The sequence below is a fragment of the Arachis ipaensis genome, chromosome B3, assembly GCF_059453495.1.
Source record: "Arachis ipaensis isolate K30076 ecotype BB chromosome B3, ASM5945349v1, whole genome shotgun sequence".
In the NCBI taxonomy this organism is placed as follows: domain Eukaryota; kingdom Viridiplantae; phylum Streptophyta; class Magnoliopsida; order Fabales; family Fabaceae; genus Arachis; species Arachis ipaensis.
In genome coordinates this window covers 80,314,912-80,330,551 of record NC_142438.1, presented here as the reverse complement: position 1 = coordinate 80,330,551, position 15,640 = coordinate 80,314,912, and the positions used below count along the sequence as shown (strand labels likewise).

At 40.2% G+C, this 15,640-nt stretch overlaps 1 non-coding gene across 1 annotated transcript; it reads left to right on the top strand.

Moving 5' to 3' along the window:
- Positions 1-14,784: 14,784 nt before the first annotated feature.
- Positions 14,785-14,892, top strand: LOC148571296 (small nucleolar RNA R71). The gene has a single exon (XR_015908148.1). It is a non-coding gene; the product is annotated as a small nucleolar RNA R71 (small nucleolar RNA).
- Positions 14,893-15,640: the final 748 nt, after the last annotated feature.

The following is a 15,640-nucleotide window of genomic DNA, read 5'->3' as shown; positions in this document are numbered from 1 at the left end:
TAGACCTTGTTCTTATATATTTTCAATGGTGGAGTTTCTACACCCCATAGATTAAGGTGTGGAGCTCTGCTGTTCTTCAAGAATTAATTCAAGTACTATTGTTCTTCTATTCAATTCACGTCTACTTCTTATTCTAAGATATTCACTCGCACTTCAACCTGATGAATGTGATGATCCATGACACTCATCACCATTCTCACTTATGAACGCGTGCCTGACAAACACTTCCGTTCTATCTGCAATAGCTTGAGTGTGTATCTCTTAGCCTCCAGGTTCACGACGCATGGTTGCCTCTCCTGACAACAGAGCCTTCCATTCCGTGAGATCAGAGTCTTCGTGGTATAGGCTAGAACCATTGGCAGCATTCCTGGAATCCAGAAAGTCTAAACCTTGTCTGTGGTATTCCGAGTAGGATCTGGGAAGGGATGACTATGACGAGCTTTAAACCTACGAATATGGGGCGCAAGTGACAGTGTGCAAAAGGACAATGGTCCTATTCCGATGCTAGCAGGAACCGATAGATGATTAGCCCTGCGGTGACAGCGGAGATGGATTTGTTTTCATCCGAGAGGATCATACAGCTTTCCATGGAAGGAGGTAATGCATGGTTGGAAGAAGGCAGTAGGAAAGTAGAGGTTCAGAAGTAACAAAGCATCTCCATATGCTTATTTGAAATCCCACCAATGAATTACATAAGTATTTCTATCTTATTTTCTGTTTTAATTATATTTTAATTATCAAAACCTCATAACCATTTGAATTCGCCTGACTGAGATTTACAAGGATGACCATAGCTTGCTTCAAGCCGAGAATCTCCATGGGATCGACCCTTACTCACGTAAGGTATTACTTGGACGACCTAGTGCACTTGCTGGTTAGTTGTGCGGAATTGCAAAAGTGTGATTGTAATTTCGTGCACCAAGTTTTTGGCACCGTTGCCTGGGATTGTTCGAGTTTGGACAACTGACGGTTCATCTTGTTGCTCAGATTAGGTAATTTTATTTTATGTTTAAGCATTTTATTTTTAATTTTTGAAAGATAAATAAAAAAATTTTCTGAAGAACAAAATAAAATATGTTTAGTTTTCTAAAAATTCTTCAGAATTTTTAAGAATGAATTTTAGAGTTTCATCATGATCTGTTGAAGCCTGGCTGGCTGTCAAGCCATGTCTAAATTTTTTGGACCGAGGCTTCCACTTATCATTGCAGGAGCTTTTGATTCCCATCAATTTGGCTGTTGTATGTAATGCTCTGCTAAAGCTTGGCTGGTTATTAAGCCCTGTCTAAATTTTTGGACCGAAGCTTTAGACTAACATTGCATGATTCTTGAAATTCTTATTAAAAATTTTGGATTTCTTTTATTTTCTTTTCCTAATTAATTTTCGAAAAATACCAAAAAATTTTATAAAACCATGAAAATAAAAAATAATTCGTGTTTCTTGTTTGAGTCTAGTGTCACATTTTAAGTTTGGTGTCTTGCATATTTTTAATTTTCTTGTATTTTTCTAAAATATATGCATTATGTTCTTCATTGATCTTCAAGTTGTTCTTGATGATTTTCTTGGGTCTGATCTTTAAATTCTCTTGTTTTGTGCCTTTTGCTATTTCTCATATGCATTCTCAATTTGTTAGTGTCTCTAATACGAAAATTTCTAAGTTCGGTGTCTTGCATGTCTTTCTTTTCTTAAAAAAATATGTTGTTGATGTTCATCTAGATATTCAACGTGTTCTTGCATGCATTGTTTATTTGATCTTAGTTTTTCATGATTAATTTCATTTTTTTGTTGTTCTCTCTCATCATTAAAAATTCAATTTTTTTTTTTAAAAATTATGTCTTTTTAAGTCAATAATACAGAGAATTGAAGATTCAGGACATACAGTAGAGGAACCACAGAAGAAAAGCTGGGCATTCAAAATGCCCAGTGAAGAAGGAATACTGGCGTTTAAACGCCAGCCAGGGTACCTGGCTGGGCGTTTAATGCCCAAGGAGGTAGCCAAATGGCCGTTAAATGCCAGAATGGATACCATTCTGGGCGTTTAACGCCAGGACAACACAAGGGAGGTGAGTTAGTTTTCAAATCATATCTTTTTCAAATCATATCTTTTTCAAAATCAAATTTTTTTCCATTTTTCTCTCACTATTTTCGAAAATCCTTGCTACCAATTAATGATTTGATTCAAAAATTTCAAGTTTGTTACTTCCTTGTTAAGAAAGGTTCAATATTTGAATTCTAGAATCATATCTTTTAAATTTCTTGTTAGCCAAGTCATTAATTTAAAAAAAATCAAATCTTTTTAAATTGTTTTTCAATCATATCTTCAAATTCATATCTTCTCAATCACATCTTTTTCAAAATAATTTTCAATCATATCATTTTGATTACTGATTTCAAAATCTTCTTCAAAATCACCTAACCACTTTCTCACTTTTGATTTTCGAAAATAAAAACATCAACCACTTTTTCAAAATTCTTTTTAATTATTTTAAAATTTTTAGTTTTATTTAAAAACTTGTTTTCGAAAATTTTTCCCCCTCCTCACCTTCTATTTATGGACTAACACTCCTCCTCAATTAGCAATTCGGACTTTCTCTCCTTCTTCATATGTTCGAATTCTTATCTACCTACCTCATCCCTCTATTCCTATTTTCCTCTGACACCTCAAGGAATCTCTATACTGTGACATAAAGGATTTTATACTTTCTTGTTCTCTTCTCCTTTTTATGAGCAGGAACAAGGACAAAGGCCTTCTTGTTGAAGCTGATCCTGAACCTAAAAGGACCTTGAAGAGGAAGCTAAGAGAAGCTAAAGCATAACTCTCTAGAGAAGACCTAACAGAAATTTTCGAAAAAGAAGAAGACATGGCAGCCAAAAATAACAACAATGCCAACAATGCAAGGAAAATGCTTGGTGACTTTATTGCACCCTCTTCTGACTTCTGTGGAAGGAGCATCTTAATTCCTGCAATTAGAGCAAACAACTTTGAGCTTAAGTCTCAATTAGTTTCTCTACTGCAGTAGAATTGCAAGTATCATGGACTTCTATTGGAAGATCCTCATCAGTTTTTAGCTGAATTCTTGTAAATCTGTGACACTGTTAAGACCCATGGGGTTGACCCTGAGGTCTACAGACTTATGCTCTTCCTTTTTGCTATAAGAGACAGAGCTAGGACATGGTTGGACTCACAACCTAAAGAAAGCCTGAACTCTTGGGAAAAGCTGGTTAATGCCTTCTTGGCAAAGTTCTTTCCACCTCATAAATTGAGTAAACTTAGAGTGGAAGTCCAGACCTTCAGACAGAAAGAAGGCGAATCCCTCTATGAAGCTTGGGAAAGATACAAGCAATTGATCAGAAGGTGTCATTCTGGCATGCTTTCAGAATGGAGCATCATATGTATATTCTATGATGGTCTGTCTAAACTGTCCAAGTGTCATTGAACAACTCTGCTGGTAGATCTCTTCATATGAAGAAAACGCCTGAAGAAGCCCAGGAACTCATTGAAATGGTTGCAAATAACCAATTTATGTACACTTCTGAAAGGAATCCTGTGAATAATGGGACAACTCAGAAGAAAGGAGTTCTTGAGATTGATACTCTGAATGCCATATTGGCTCAGAATAAAATATTGGCTCAGCAAGTCAATATGATTTCTTAGAGTCTGACTGGAATGCAAGCTGCATCTAGCAGTAATAAAGAAGCATCTTCTAAAGAAGAAGCTTATGATCCTGAGAACCCTGCAATGGAAGAGGTGAATTACATGGAAGAACCCTATGGAAATACCTATAATCCTTCATGGAGAAATCATCCAAATCTCTCATGGAAGGACCAACAGAAGCCTCAACAAGGCTTTAACAACAATAGTGGTGGAAGAAATAGGTTTAGCAATAGCAAAACTTTTCCATCATCTTCTCAGCAACAAACAGAGAACTCTGAGTAGAGTCATTCTGACTTAGCAACCATAGTCTCTGATCTATCTAAGACCACACTAAGTTTCATGAATGAAACAAGATCCTCTATTAGAAATTTGGAGGCACAAGTGGGTCAACTGAGTAAGAGAATCACTGAAACTCCTCCTAGCACTCTCCCAAGCAATACAGAAGAAAATCCCAAGAGAGAGTGCAAGGCCATAACCATGACTAACATGGCCGAACCTAGAGAGAGAGAGGAGGACGTGATTCCCAGTGAGAAAAACCTCATGGGATGTCCTCTGAACAAAAAGAAGTTCCCCTTTGAGGAACCAAGGGAATTTGAGGCTCATACAGAGACCATAGAGATTCCATTGAACCTACTTCTGCCATTCATGAGCTCTGATGAGTATTCTTCCTCTAAAGAGGATGAAGATATTACTAAAGATCAAGTTACTAAGTACCTTGGAGCAATCATGAAGCTGAATGCCAAGTTATTTGGTAATGAGACTCGGGAGGATGAACCCCTCTTGCTCACCAATGAACTGAATGACTTGATTAGGCAGACATTACCCCAGAAGAAACCGGATCCTGGAAAATTCTTAATACCCTGTACCATAGGCACCATGACCTTTGAGAAGGCTCTTTGTGACCTAGGGTCAAGTATAAACCTCATACCCCTCTCTGTCATGGAGAAACTAGGGATCCTTGAGGTGCAAGCTGCAAGAATCTCACTAGAGATGGTAGACAATTCAAGGAAATAGGCTTATGGACTTGTAGAGGATGTCTTGGTAAAGGTTGAAGGCCTTTACATCCCTGCTGACTTCATAACACTGGACACTAAGAAGAGTAAGGATGAATCCATCATCCTTGGCAGACCCTTCCTAGCCACAGCAAAAGCTATGATTGATGTTGACAGAGGAGAGTTGGTCCTTCAAGTGAATGAGGACTACCTTGTGTTTAAAGCTAAAGAATCTCTTTCTGTACATATGGAGAAGAAGCATGACAAACTTTTCTCAATCCAGAGTCAAACAGAGCCCCCACATTCAAACTCTAAGTTTGGTGTTGGGAGGCCATCATCATGCTCTGAGTATCTGTGAGGCTCCATGAGAGCCCACTGTCAAGCTATTGACATTAAAGAAGCGCTTGTTGGGAGGCAACCCAATTTTTACTTATGTTTGTTAAATTTCTAATGTTATTTTATATTTTCTTTAGAATGATGATCATGTGGAGTCACAAAAACAAAAGCTAAAATAAAAAACAGCATTGAAAATAGCACACCATGGAGGATGAGATTACTGGCGTTTAAACGCCAATAAGGGTAGCAGAATAGGCGTTAAACGCCCAGTCTGGCACCATTCTGGGTGTTTAACGCCAGAAAAGGGCACCAGACTGGCATTTAATGCCAAAAAAGGAAGAAATATTTGCGTTTAACGCCAGAAAGGGAAGAAAAGTTGGCGTTTTATGCCAGAAAGGGAAGAAAAGCTGGCGTTAAACGCCAGAAATGGGCAGCAACCTGGCGTTTAACGCTAGGATTGGCACTCAAAGGGGCGTTTACATGCCAAAATGGTGCAGGGATGAAAAATCCTTAACACCTAAGGATCTGTGGACCCTACAGGATCCCCACCAACCTCAACTCTCTCTCTCTCTTCTTCACACCTTCCCATAACACCCTTCCCCAAAAAACCCCACCCACCTCACAATTCAAATTCAAATCCTTTCCCTCCCAAACCCAACCCCTAATACACGAACCCTACCCCTCTCTCCACTCCTATATAAACCCCTCATCCTTCCTTCATTTTCACACATCATAAACACTTCTTTCCTCCCCTTGGCCGAACCACTCACACCTCTCCATCTCCTCCATTTTATTCTTCTTCTACTCCCTTCTTTCTTCTTTTGCTCGAAGATGAGCAAACCTTCTAATTTTGGTGTGGTAAAGCGTTGCTTTTTATTTTTCCATAACCATTTATGGCACCGAAGGCCAGAGAAACCTCTCGAAAGAGGAAAGGGAAGGCAAAAGCTTCAACCTCTGAGTCATAGGAAATAGAGAGATTTATCTTAAAGGTCCATCAAGACCACTTCTATGAAGTTGTGGCCAAGAAGAAGGTGATCCCTGAGGTCCCTTTCATGCTCAAAAGGAATGAGTATCTGGAGCTCCGACATGAGATTCAAAAAAGAGGTTGGGAAGTTCTCACCAACCCTATTTAACAAGTTGGAATCTTAATGGTTCAAGAGTTCTATGCTAATGCATGGGCCACCAAAAACCATGATCAAAGTGTGAACCCGGACCCAAAGAATTGGCTTACAATGGTCCGGGGGAAATACTTAGATTTCAGTCCGGAAAATGTAAGGTTGGCATTCAACTTGCCAATGATGCAAAGAGATGCACGCCCCTATACTAGAAGGGTCAACTTTGATCAACGGTTGGACCAAGTCCTCATAGACATATGTGTGGAAGGAGCTCAGTGGAAAAGAGACTCCAAAGGCAAGCCGGTTCAATTGAGAAGGCATGACCTTAAACCCTGGCTAGAGGATAGTTGGAATTCATCCAACGCTCCATCATTTCTACTAGCAACCGATCCAAAGTAACTATAGATCGAGCTATCATGATCCAATGCATCATGATTGGAGAGGAAGTAGAAGTTCATGAGGTCATATCTCTAGAACTCTACAAAGTGGTTGACAAAACCTCCACTTTGGCAAGGTTAGCCTTCCCTCATCTCATCTGTCACCTATGCAATTTAGATGGAGTTGTCATAGGAGAAGACATCCTCATTGAAGAGGACAAACCCATCACTAAAAAGAGGATGGAGCAAATAAGAGAGCCCACTTATGGACCTCAACAAGAGCATGAGGAAGTCCCTCATCATGAAATCCCTGAGATGCCTCAAGGGATGCACTTTTCTCCACAAAACTATTGGGAGCAAATCAACACCTCCCTAGGAGAATTAAGTTCCAACATGGGAAAATTAAGGGTGGAGCACCAAGAGCATTCGATCCTCCTCCATGAAATTAGAGAAGACCAAAGATCCATAAGGGAGGAGCAACAAAGGCAAGGAAGAGACATTGAGGAGCTCAAGCACTCCATAAGATCTTCAAGAGGAAGAACTAGCCGCCATCACTAAGGTGGACCCGTTCTTTAATTTCCTTGTTCTTTAGTTTTCTATTTTTCAAAAATTATCCTTTATGTTTTATTTATGTTTGTGTCTTTACTACACGATCATTGGTGTCTAAGTGTCTATGCCTTAAAGCTATGAATGTCCTATGAATCCTTCACCTTTCTTAAACAAAAAATGTTTTAATTACAAAAGAACAAGAAGTACATGGTTTCGAATTCTATCTTGAAATTAGTTTAATTATCTTGATATGGTGATAATACCTTTTGTTTTCTGAATGAATACTTGAACAGTGCATATTTTTGATATTATTGTTTATGAATGTTAAAATTGTTGGCTCTTGAAAGAATAATGAAAAAGGAGAAATATTATTGATAATCTGAAAAATCATAAAATTGATTCTTGAAGCAAGAAAAAGCAGTGAAGAATAAAAGCTTGCGAAAAAAAATGGCGAAAAAAATAAAAGAAAAAGAAAGAAAAAGAAAAAGCAAGCAAAAAAAGCCAATAGCCCTTTAAACCAAAAGGCAAGGGTAAAATAAAAAGGATCCAAGGCTTTGAGCATTAATGGATAGGAGGGTCCACAGGAATAAAATCCTGGCCTAAGCGGCTAAATCAAGCTGTCCCTAACCATGTGCTTGTGGTGTGAAGGTGTCAAGTGAAAAGCTTTAGACTGAGCGGTTAAAGTCGTGGTCCAAAGCAAAAAGAGTGTGCTTAAGAGCTCTAGACATCTCTAATTGGGGACTCTAGCAAAGCTGAGTCACAATCTGAAAAGGTTCACCCAGTTATGTGTCTGTGGCATTTATGTATTCGGTGGTAATACTGGAAAACAAAATGCTTAGGGCCACGGCCAAGACTCATAAAGTAGCTTTGTTCAAGAATCGACATACTGAACTAGGAGAATCAATAACACTATCTAAATTCTGAGTTCCTATAGATGCCAATCATTCTGAACTTCAAAGGATAAAGTGAGATGCCAAAACTGTTCAGAAGCAAAAAGGCTACAAGTCCCGCTCATCTAATTAAAGCTAATTTTCATTGATAAGTTTGGAATTCATTGTATATTGGTGCACGAAATTGTGATATCCAGGCTCGAACAATCCCTGGCAACGTGAGCAACTTGGTATGCGTAATCGTGATTACACTTTAATTATGTAAAATTCATGGCTCTTTCTTTCCCTGGCAATGGCGCCAAGAACATGGTGCCAATACCATGGTTCACAACTTCGATACAACTAACCAGCAAGTGCACTGGGTCGTCCAAGTAATACCTTACGTGAGTAAGGGTCGAATCCCACGGAGATTGTTGGTATGAAGCAAGCTATGGTCACCTTGCAAATCTCAGTCAGGCAGATATAAAATAATCATGGAGTTTTTGAATATTATATAATAGAATAGGGATAGAGATACTTATGTAAATCATTGGTAGGAATTTCAGATAAGCGAATGGAGATGCTTTTCGTTCCTCTGAACCTCTGCTTTCCTGCTATCTTCATCCAATCAGTCTTACTCCTTTCCATGGTTGGCTTTATGTGATACATCACCACTGTCAATGGCTACTTTCGGTCATCTCTCGGGAAAATGATCCAATGCCCTGTCACGGCACGGCTAATCGTCTGGAGGCATCACCCTTGCCAATGGCTTCATCTTATCCTCTCAGTGAATAATATGCTCACGCACCCTGTCACGGCACGGCTATTCATCTGTCGGTTCTCGATCATGCTGGAATAGGATTTACTATCCTTTTGCGTCTGTCACTAACGCCCTGCAATCGCGAGTTCGGAGCTCGTCACAGTCATTCAATCATTGAATCCTACCCGGAATACCACAGACAAGGTTTAGACCTTCCGGATTCTCTTGAATGCCGCCATCATTCTAGCTTAAACCACGAAGATTCTGGTTAGGAGATCTAAGAGATATTCATTCTAGCTTATTTCATGTAGAACGGAAGTGTTTGTCAGGCACGCGTTCATAATGGAGAAGGATGATGAGCGTCACACATAATCATCACCTTCATCATTCTTGGGTGTGAATGGATATCTTAGAAGAGAAATAAGAAGAATTGAATAGAAAACAGTAGTACTTTGCATTAATCTTTGAGGAACAGCAGAGCTCCACACCTTAATCTATGGAGTGTAGAAACTCTACCGGATGAAAATACAAAAGTGAAGGTCCAGGCATGGCCGAGATGGCCAGCCCCCTAAAGCGGTATCAATAGTCTCCTCAGATGAACAATGGATTAAAACTGAGACCAAAGATATCTAATACAATAGTAAAGGGTCCTATTTATAATAAACTAGTCACTAGGGTTTACATGAGTAAGTAATTGATGCATAAATCCACTTCCGGGGCCCACTTGGTGTGTGTTTGGGCTGAGCTTGAGTGTGGCACGTGTAGAGGTCCTCCTTGGAGTTGAATGCCAGTTTTAGTGCCAGTTTGGGCGTTCAACTCTGGTTTTGGCTCCTTTTCTGGCGCTGGACGCCAGATTTGGGTAGAAAGCTGGCTTTGAACGCCAGTTTACATCTTCTATTCTTGGCCAATGTATGGACTATTATACATTGCTGGAAAGCCCTGGATGTCTACTTTCCAACGCAATTGGAAGCGCGCCATTTCAAGTTCTGTAGATCCAGAAAATCCACTTTGAGTGCAGGGAGGTCAGAATCCAACAGCATCAGCAGTCCTTCTTCAACCTCTGAATCTGATTTCTGCTCAAGTCCCTCAATTTCAGCCAGAAAATACCTGAAATCACAGAAAAACACACAAACTCATAGTAAAGTCCAGAAATGTGAATTTAACATAAAAACTAGTGAAAACATCCCTAAAAGTAACTAGATCCTACTAAAAACATACTAAAAACAATGCCAAAGAGCGTATAAATTATCCGCTCATCACAACACCAAACTTAAATTGTTGCTTGTCCCCAAGCAACTGAAAATCAAATAGGATAAAAAGAAGAGAATATACTATAAATTCCAAACTATCAATGAAGCATAGCTTCAATCAAATGAGCGGGACTTATAGCTTTTTGCCTCTTGAATAGTTTTGGCATCTCACTTTATTCATTGAGGTTCAGAATGATTGGCATCTATAGGAACTCAGAGTTCAGATAGTGTTATTGATTCTCCTAGTTCCGTATGGTGATTCTTGAACACAGCTTTTTTATGAGTCTTGGCCGTGGCCCTAAGCACTTTGTTTTCCAGTATTACCACCGGATACATAAATACCACAGACACATAATTGGGTTAACCTTTTCAGATTGTGACTCAGCTTTGCTAAAGTCCCCAATTAGAGGTGTCCAGGGTTCTTAAGCACACTCTTTTTTTGCTTTGGACCTTGACTTTAACCGCTCAGTCTCAAGTTTTCACTTGACACCTATACGCCACAAGCACATGGTTAGGGACAGCTTGGTTTAGCCGCTTAGACCAGGATTTTATTCCTCTAGGCCCTCCTATCTACTGATGCTCAAAGCCTTGGGATCCTTTTTATTGCCCTTGCCTTTTAGTTTTAAGGGTTATTGGCTTTTCCTGCTTGCTTTTTCTTTCTATTTTTTTTTCGCCTATTTTTTTTCTTTTTTTTTTCTGCAAGCTTTGTTCTTTGCTGCTTTTTCTTGCTTCAAGTATCATTTTTATGATTTTTCAGATTATCAAATAACATGTCTCCTAGTCATCATTCTTTCAAGAGCCAACATATTTAACATTCTTAAACAACAACTTCAAAAGACATATGCACTGTTCAATCATACATTCAGAAAACAAGAAGCATTGTCACCACATCAATATAATTAAACTAAGTTCAAGGATAAATTCGAAACTCATGTACTTCTTGTTCTTTTGAATTAAAACATTTTTCATTTAAGAGAGGTGATGGATTCATAGGACATTCATAACTTTAAGACAAAGTTACTAACTACTAATGATCATGTAATAAAGACACAAACATAGATAAGCACATAACATAGAAAACGAAAAACAGAAGAAAGAAGAACAAGGAATGAATCCACCTTAGTGATGGTGGCGTTTCCTTCTTGAGGAACCAATGATGTCCTTGAGCTCTTCTATGTCTCTTCCTTGTCTTTGTTGCTCCTCCCTCATTGCTTTTTGATCTTCTCTTATTTCATGAAGCATGATGGAGTGCTCTTGATGTTCCACCCTTAGTTGTCCCATATTGGAACTCAATTCTCCTAGGGAGGTGTTGATTTGCTCCCAACAATTTTGTGGAGGAAAGTGCATTTGAGGCATCTCAGGGATCTCATGGAAATGAGCTTCTTGCGCCTCTTGAGCTCCATGACTGGGCTCTCTTGCTTGCTCCATCTTTTTCTTAGTGATGGGCTTGTCCTCTTTGATGAGGATATCTCCTTCTATGTCAATCCCAGCTGAATTGCATAGGTGGCAAATGAGGTGAGGAAAGGCTAACCTTGCCATAGTGGAAGACTTGTCAGCCACCTTGTAGAGTTCTTGAGGTATAATCTCATGAACTTCCACCTCTTCTCCAATCATGATGCTATGGAACATGATGGCCCGGTCTATAGTAACTTCAGACCGGTTGCTAGTGGGAATGATTGAGCATTGAATGAACTCTAACCATCCTCTAGCTACAGGCTTGAGGTCCAATCTTCTTAGTTGAACCGGCTTGCCTTTGGAGTCAATCTTCCATTGAGCTCCTTCCACGCATATGTCCATAAGGACTTGGTCCAACCTTTGATTAAAGTTGACCCTTCTAGTGTAGGGGCGTTCATCTCCTTGCATCATGGGCAAGTTAAACGCCAACCTCACATTTTCTGGACTAAAATCTAAGTATTTCCCCCGAACCATTGTAACATAGTTCTTTAGATCCGGGTTCTTACTTTGATCATGGTTCTTGGTGATCCATGCATTAGCATAGAACTCTTGAACCATTAGGATGCCGACTTGTTGGATGGGATTTGTTAGAACTTCCCAACCTCTTCTTTGAATTTCATGTCGGATCTCCGGATACTCATTTCTTTTGAGTTTGAAAGGGACCTCAGGGATCACCTTCTTCTTGGCCACAACATCATAGAAGTGGTCTTGATGGGCTTTGGAGATGAACCTTTCCATCTCCCATGACTCGGATGTGGAAGCTTTTATCTTCCCTTTCCCTCTTCTAGAGGATTCTCCGGTCTTGGATGCCATCAATGGTAATGGAAAAACAAAAAGCTATGCTTTTACCACACCAAACTTAGAATATTGCTCGCCCTCGAGCAATAAACAACAGAATAGAAGAAGAAGAAGAAGAAATATGGAGAGGGAGAGGGAGATGTGGTTTCGGCCAAGAGGAGTGTAGAGGGGTGTGTTGTGTGTATTTGATGAAGAATGGAGGTCTTTATATAGGGAAGGGAGGGGGGGTTAAGGTTCGGCCATATAGGTGGGTTTGGGTGGGAAATTGGTTTTGAATTTTGAAGGTAGGTGGAGTTTAAGAGGTAGGTTTATGGGGAAGAGTGGATGGATGTGAGTGGTGAAGAGGTGATGGGGAAGAGAGTTTGAGGTGATTGGTGAAGGGTTTTTGGGGATGAGTGTTTATGGGGTTGTGTGAAAGAGAGTGGTGAGAAGAAGTGAGTGGAGGTAGGTGGGGATCCTGTGGGGTCCACAGATCCTGAGTGGATCTTGTGGGGTCCACAGATCCTGAGGTGTTCAAGGATTTACATCCCTGCACCCATTAGGCATGTAAAAATGCCTTTGTACCCAACTCTGGGCCTTCAGCGCGAGGTTGGTGGCCATTTTGGGCGTTCAACGCCCATTTGTGTGCCATTTCTGGCGTTGAACGCCAGAACCATGCCTGTTCTGGCGTTCAGCGCCCAGAAGCTGCCCATTTTGGGCGTTCAGCGCCAAAACCATGCTCTGTTCTGGCGCTGAACGCCAGACAGATCTCCTCCAGGGTGTGATTTTTCTTCTGCTATTTTTTATTCCATTTTCAATTTTTATATTTATTTTGTGACTCCACATGATCATGAACCTAAGAAAACATGAAAAACAATAAAAATAAGAATTAGATAGACATTGGGTTGCCTCCCAACAAGCGCTTCTTTAATGTCAATAGCTTGACAGTGGGCTCTCATGGAGCCTCACAGATGTGCAGAGCTTTGTTGAGACTCTCCAACACCAAACTTAGAGTTTGGATATGGGAGTTCAACACCAAACTTAGAGTTTGGTTGTGGCCTCCCAACACCAAACTTAGAGTTTGACTGTGGGGGCTCTGGTTGACTCTGCTTGGAGAGAAGCTTTTTCTGCTTCCTCTCCATGGTTGCAAAGGGAGATCTTTGAGTTTTAAACACAAGGGAGTCCTCATTCCATTGAAGGAATATTTCACCTCTGTCAACATCAATCACAGCTCTTGCTGTGGCCAGGAAAGGTCTTCCTAGGATGATGGATTCATCCTCTTCCTTTCCAGTATCTAGGACTATGAAATCAGCAGGGATGTAAAGGCCTTCAACCTTTACTAACACGTCCTCTACTTGTCCATAAGCCTGTTTTCTTGAGCTGTTTGCCATCTCTAGTGAGATTTTAGCAGCTTGCACCCCATAGATTCCCAGTTTCTCTATTACAGAGAGGGGCATGAGGTTTATTCCTGAACCAAGGTCACACAGAGCTTTAAAGATCATAGTGCCTATGGTACAGGGTATTATGAACTTTCCAGGATCCTGTCTCTTCTGAGGTAATGTCAGTTGATCCAGATCACTCAGTTCATTGATGAACAAGGGAGGTTCAACTTCCCAAGTATCAATGCCAAATAATTTGGCATTCAGCTTCATGATTGCACCAAGAAACTTGGCAGTTTGCTCTTCAGTAACATCCTCATTCTCTTCAGAAGAGGAATACTCATCAGAGCTCATGAAGGGCATAAGGAGGTTCAATGGGATCTCTATGGTCTCTAGATGAGCCTCAGAGTCCTTTGGTTCCTCAGAGGGAAGCTCCTTATTGACCACTGGACGTCCCAGGAGGTCTTCCTCTTTGGGATTCACGTCCTCTCCTCTCCTCACAGGTTCGGCCATGGTGCTTATGTCAATGGCCTTGCACTCTCCTTTTGGGTTCTCTTCTGTATTGCTTGGGAGAGTACTGGGAGGGATTTCAGTGATCCTTTTACTCAGCTGGCCCACTTGTGCTTCCAGATTTCTAATGGAAGACCTTGTTTCATTCATGAAACTTACAGTGGCCTTAGATAGATCAGAGACTAGATTTGCTAAATTAGAAGCATTTTGTTCAGAGTTCTCTGTCTGTTGCTGAGTTGATGATGGAAAAGGCTTGCTATTGCTAAACCTGTTTCTTCCACCATTATTAAAGCCTTGTTGGGGCTTTTGATCCTTCCATGAGAAATTTGGATGATTTCTCCATGTTGAGTTATAGGTGTTTCCATAAGGTTCACCTAAGTAATTTACCTCTGCTATTGCAGGGTTCTCAGGATCATAGGCTTCTTCTTCAGAAGATGCCTCTTGAGTACTGTTGGATGCAGCTTGCATTCCATTCAGACTCTGAGAGATCATTTTGACTTGCAGAGTCAATATTTTATTCTGAGCCAATATGGCATTCAGAGTATCAACCTCAAGAACTCCCTTCTTCATAGGCGTCCTATTGCGCACAGGATTCCTTTCAGAAGTGTACATGAACTGGTTATTAGCAACCATGTCAATGAGTTCTTGAGCTTCTGCAGGCGTTTTCTTTAGGTGAATGGATCCACCTGCAGAAGTGTCCAGTGACATCTTTGATAGCTCAGATAAATCATCATAGAATATATCCAGGATGGTCCATTTTGAAAGCATGTCAGAAGGACACTTTTTGGTCAACTGTTTGTATCTTTCCCAAGCTTCATAGAGGGATTCACCTTCTTTCTGTCTGAAGGTTTGAACATCAGCTCTAAGCTTGCTCAGCTTTTGAGGAGGAAAGTACTTGGCTAAGAAAGCCGTGACCAGCTTATCCCAAGAGTTTAGGCTGTCTTTGGGTTGAGAATCCAACCATAATCTAGCTCTGTCTCTTACAGCAAAAGGGAAAAGCATGAGCCTGTAGACTTCAGGATCTACTCCATTAGTCTTAACAGTATCACATATCTGCAAGAATTCAGTTAAGAACTGAAAAGGATCTTCAGATGGAAGTCCATGAAACTTGCAGTTCTGCTGCATCAGAGAAACTAATTGAGGTTTCAGCTCAAAGTTGTTTGCTCCAATGGCAGGAATGGAGATGCTTCTTCCATGTAAATTGGAATTAGGTGCAGTAAAGTCACCAAGCATCTTCCTTACATTATTATTATTTTCGGCTGCCATCTCCTCTTCCTGTTCGAAAATTTCTGAAAGGTTATCTCTGGATTGTTGTAATTTAGCTTCTCTTAATTTTCTCTTCAGAGTCCTTTCAGGTTCTGGATCTGCTTCCACAAGAATGTTCTTATCCTTGCTCCTGCTCATATGACAAAGAAGAAGGCACAAAAAAATAATAATAATAATATAGATCCTTTATACCACAGTATAGGGATCCCTGTGTGAGTGGAAGAAGAGGGGGAGACAAAGAATGTAATATAATGGAAGAAACACAACTGTGAGGATGGAAGAGATGTGAGATGAGATGTTAGGATGTGAATGAATAAATAGAATAGGATGGGAGAGAGAGAATTTTTGAAAA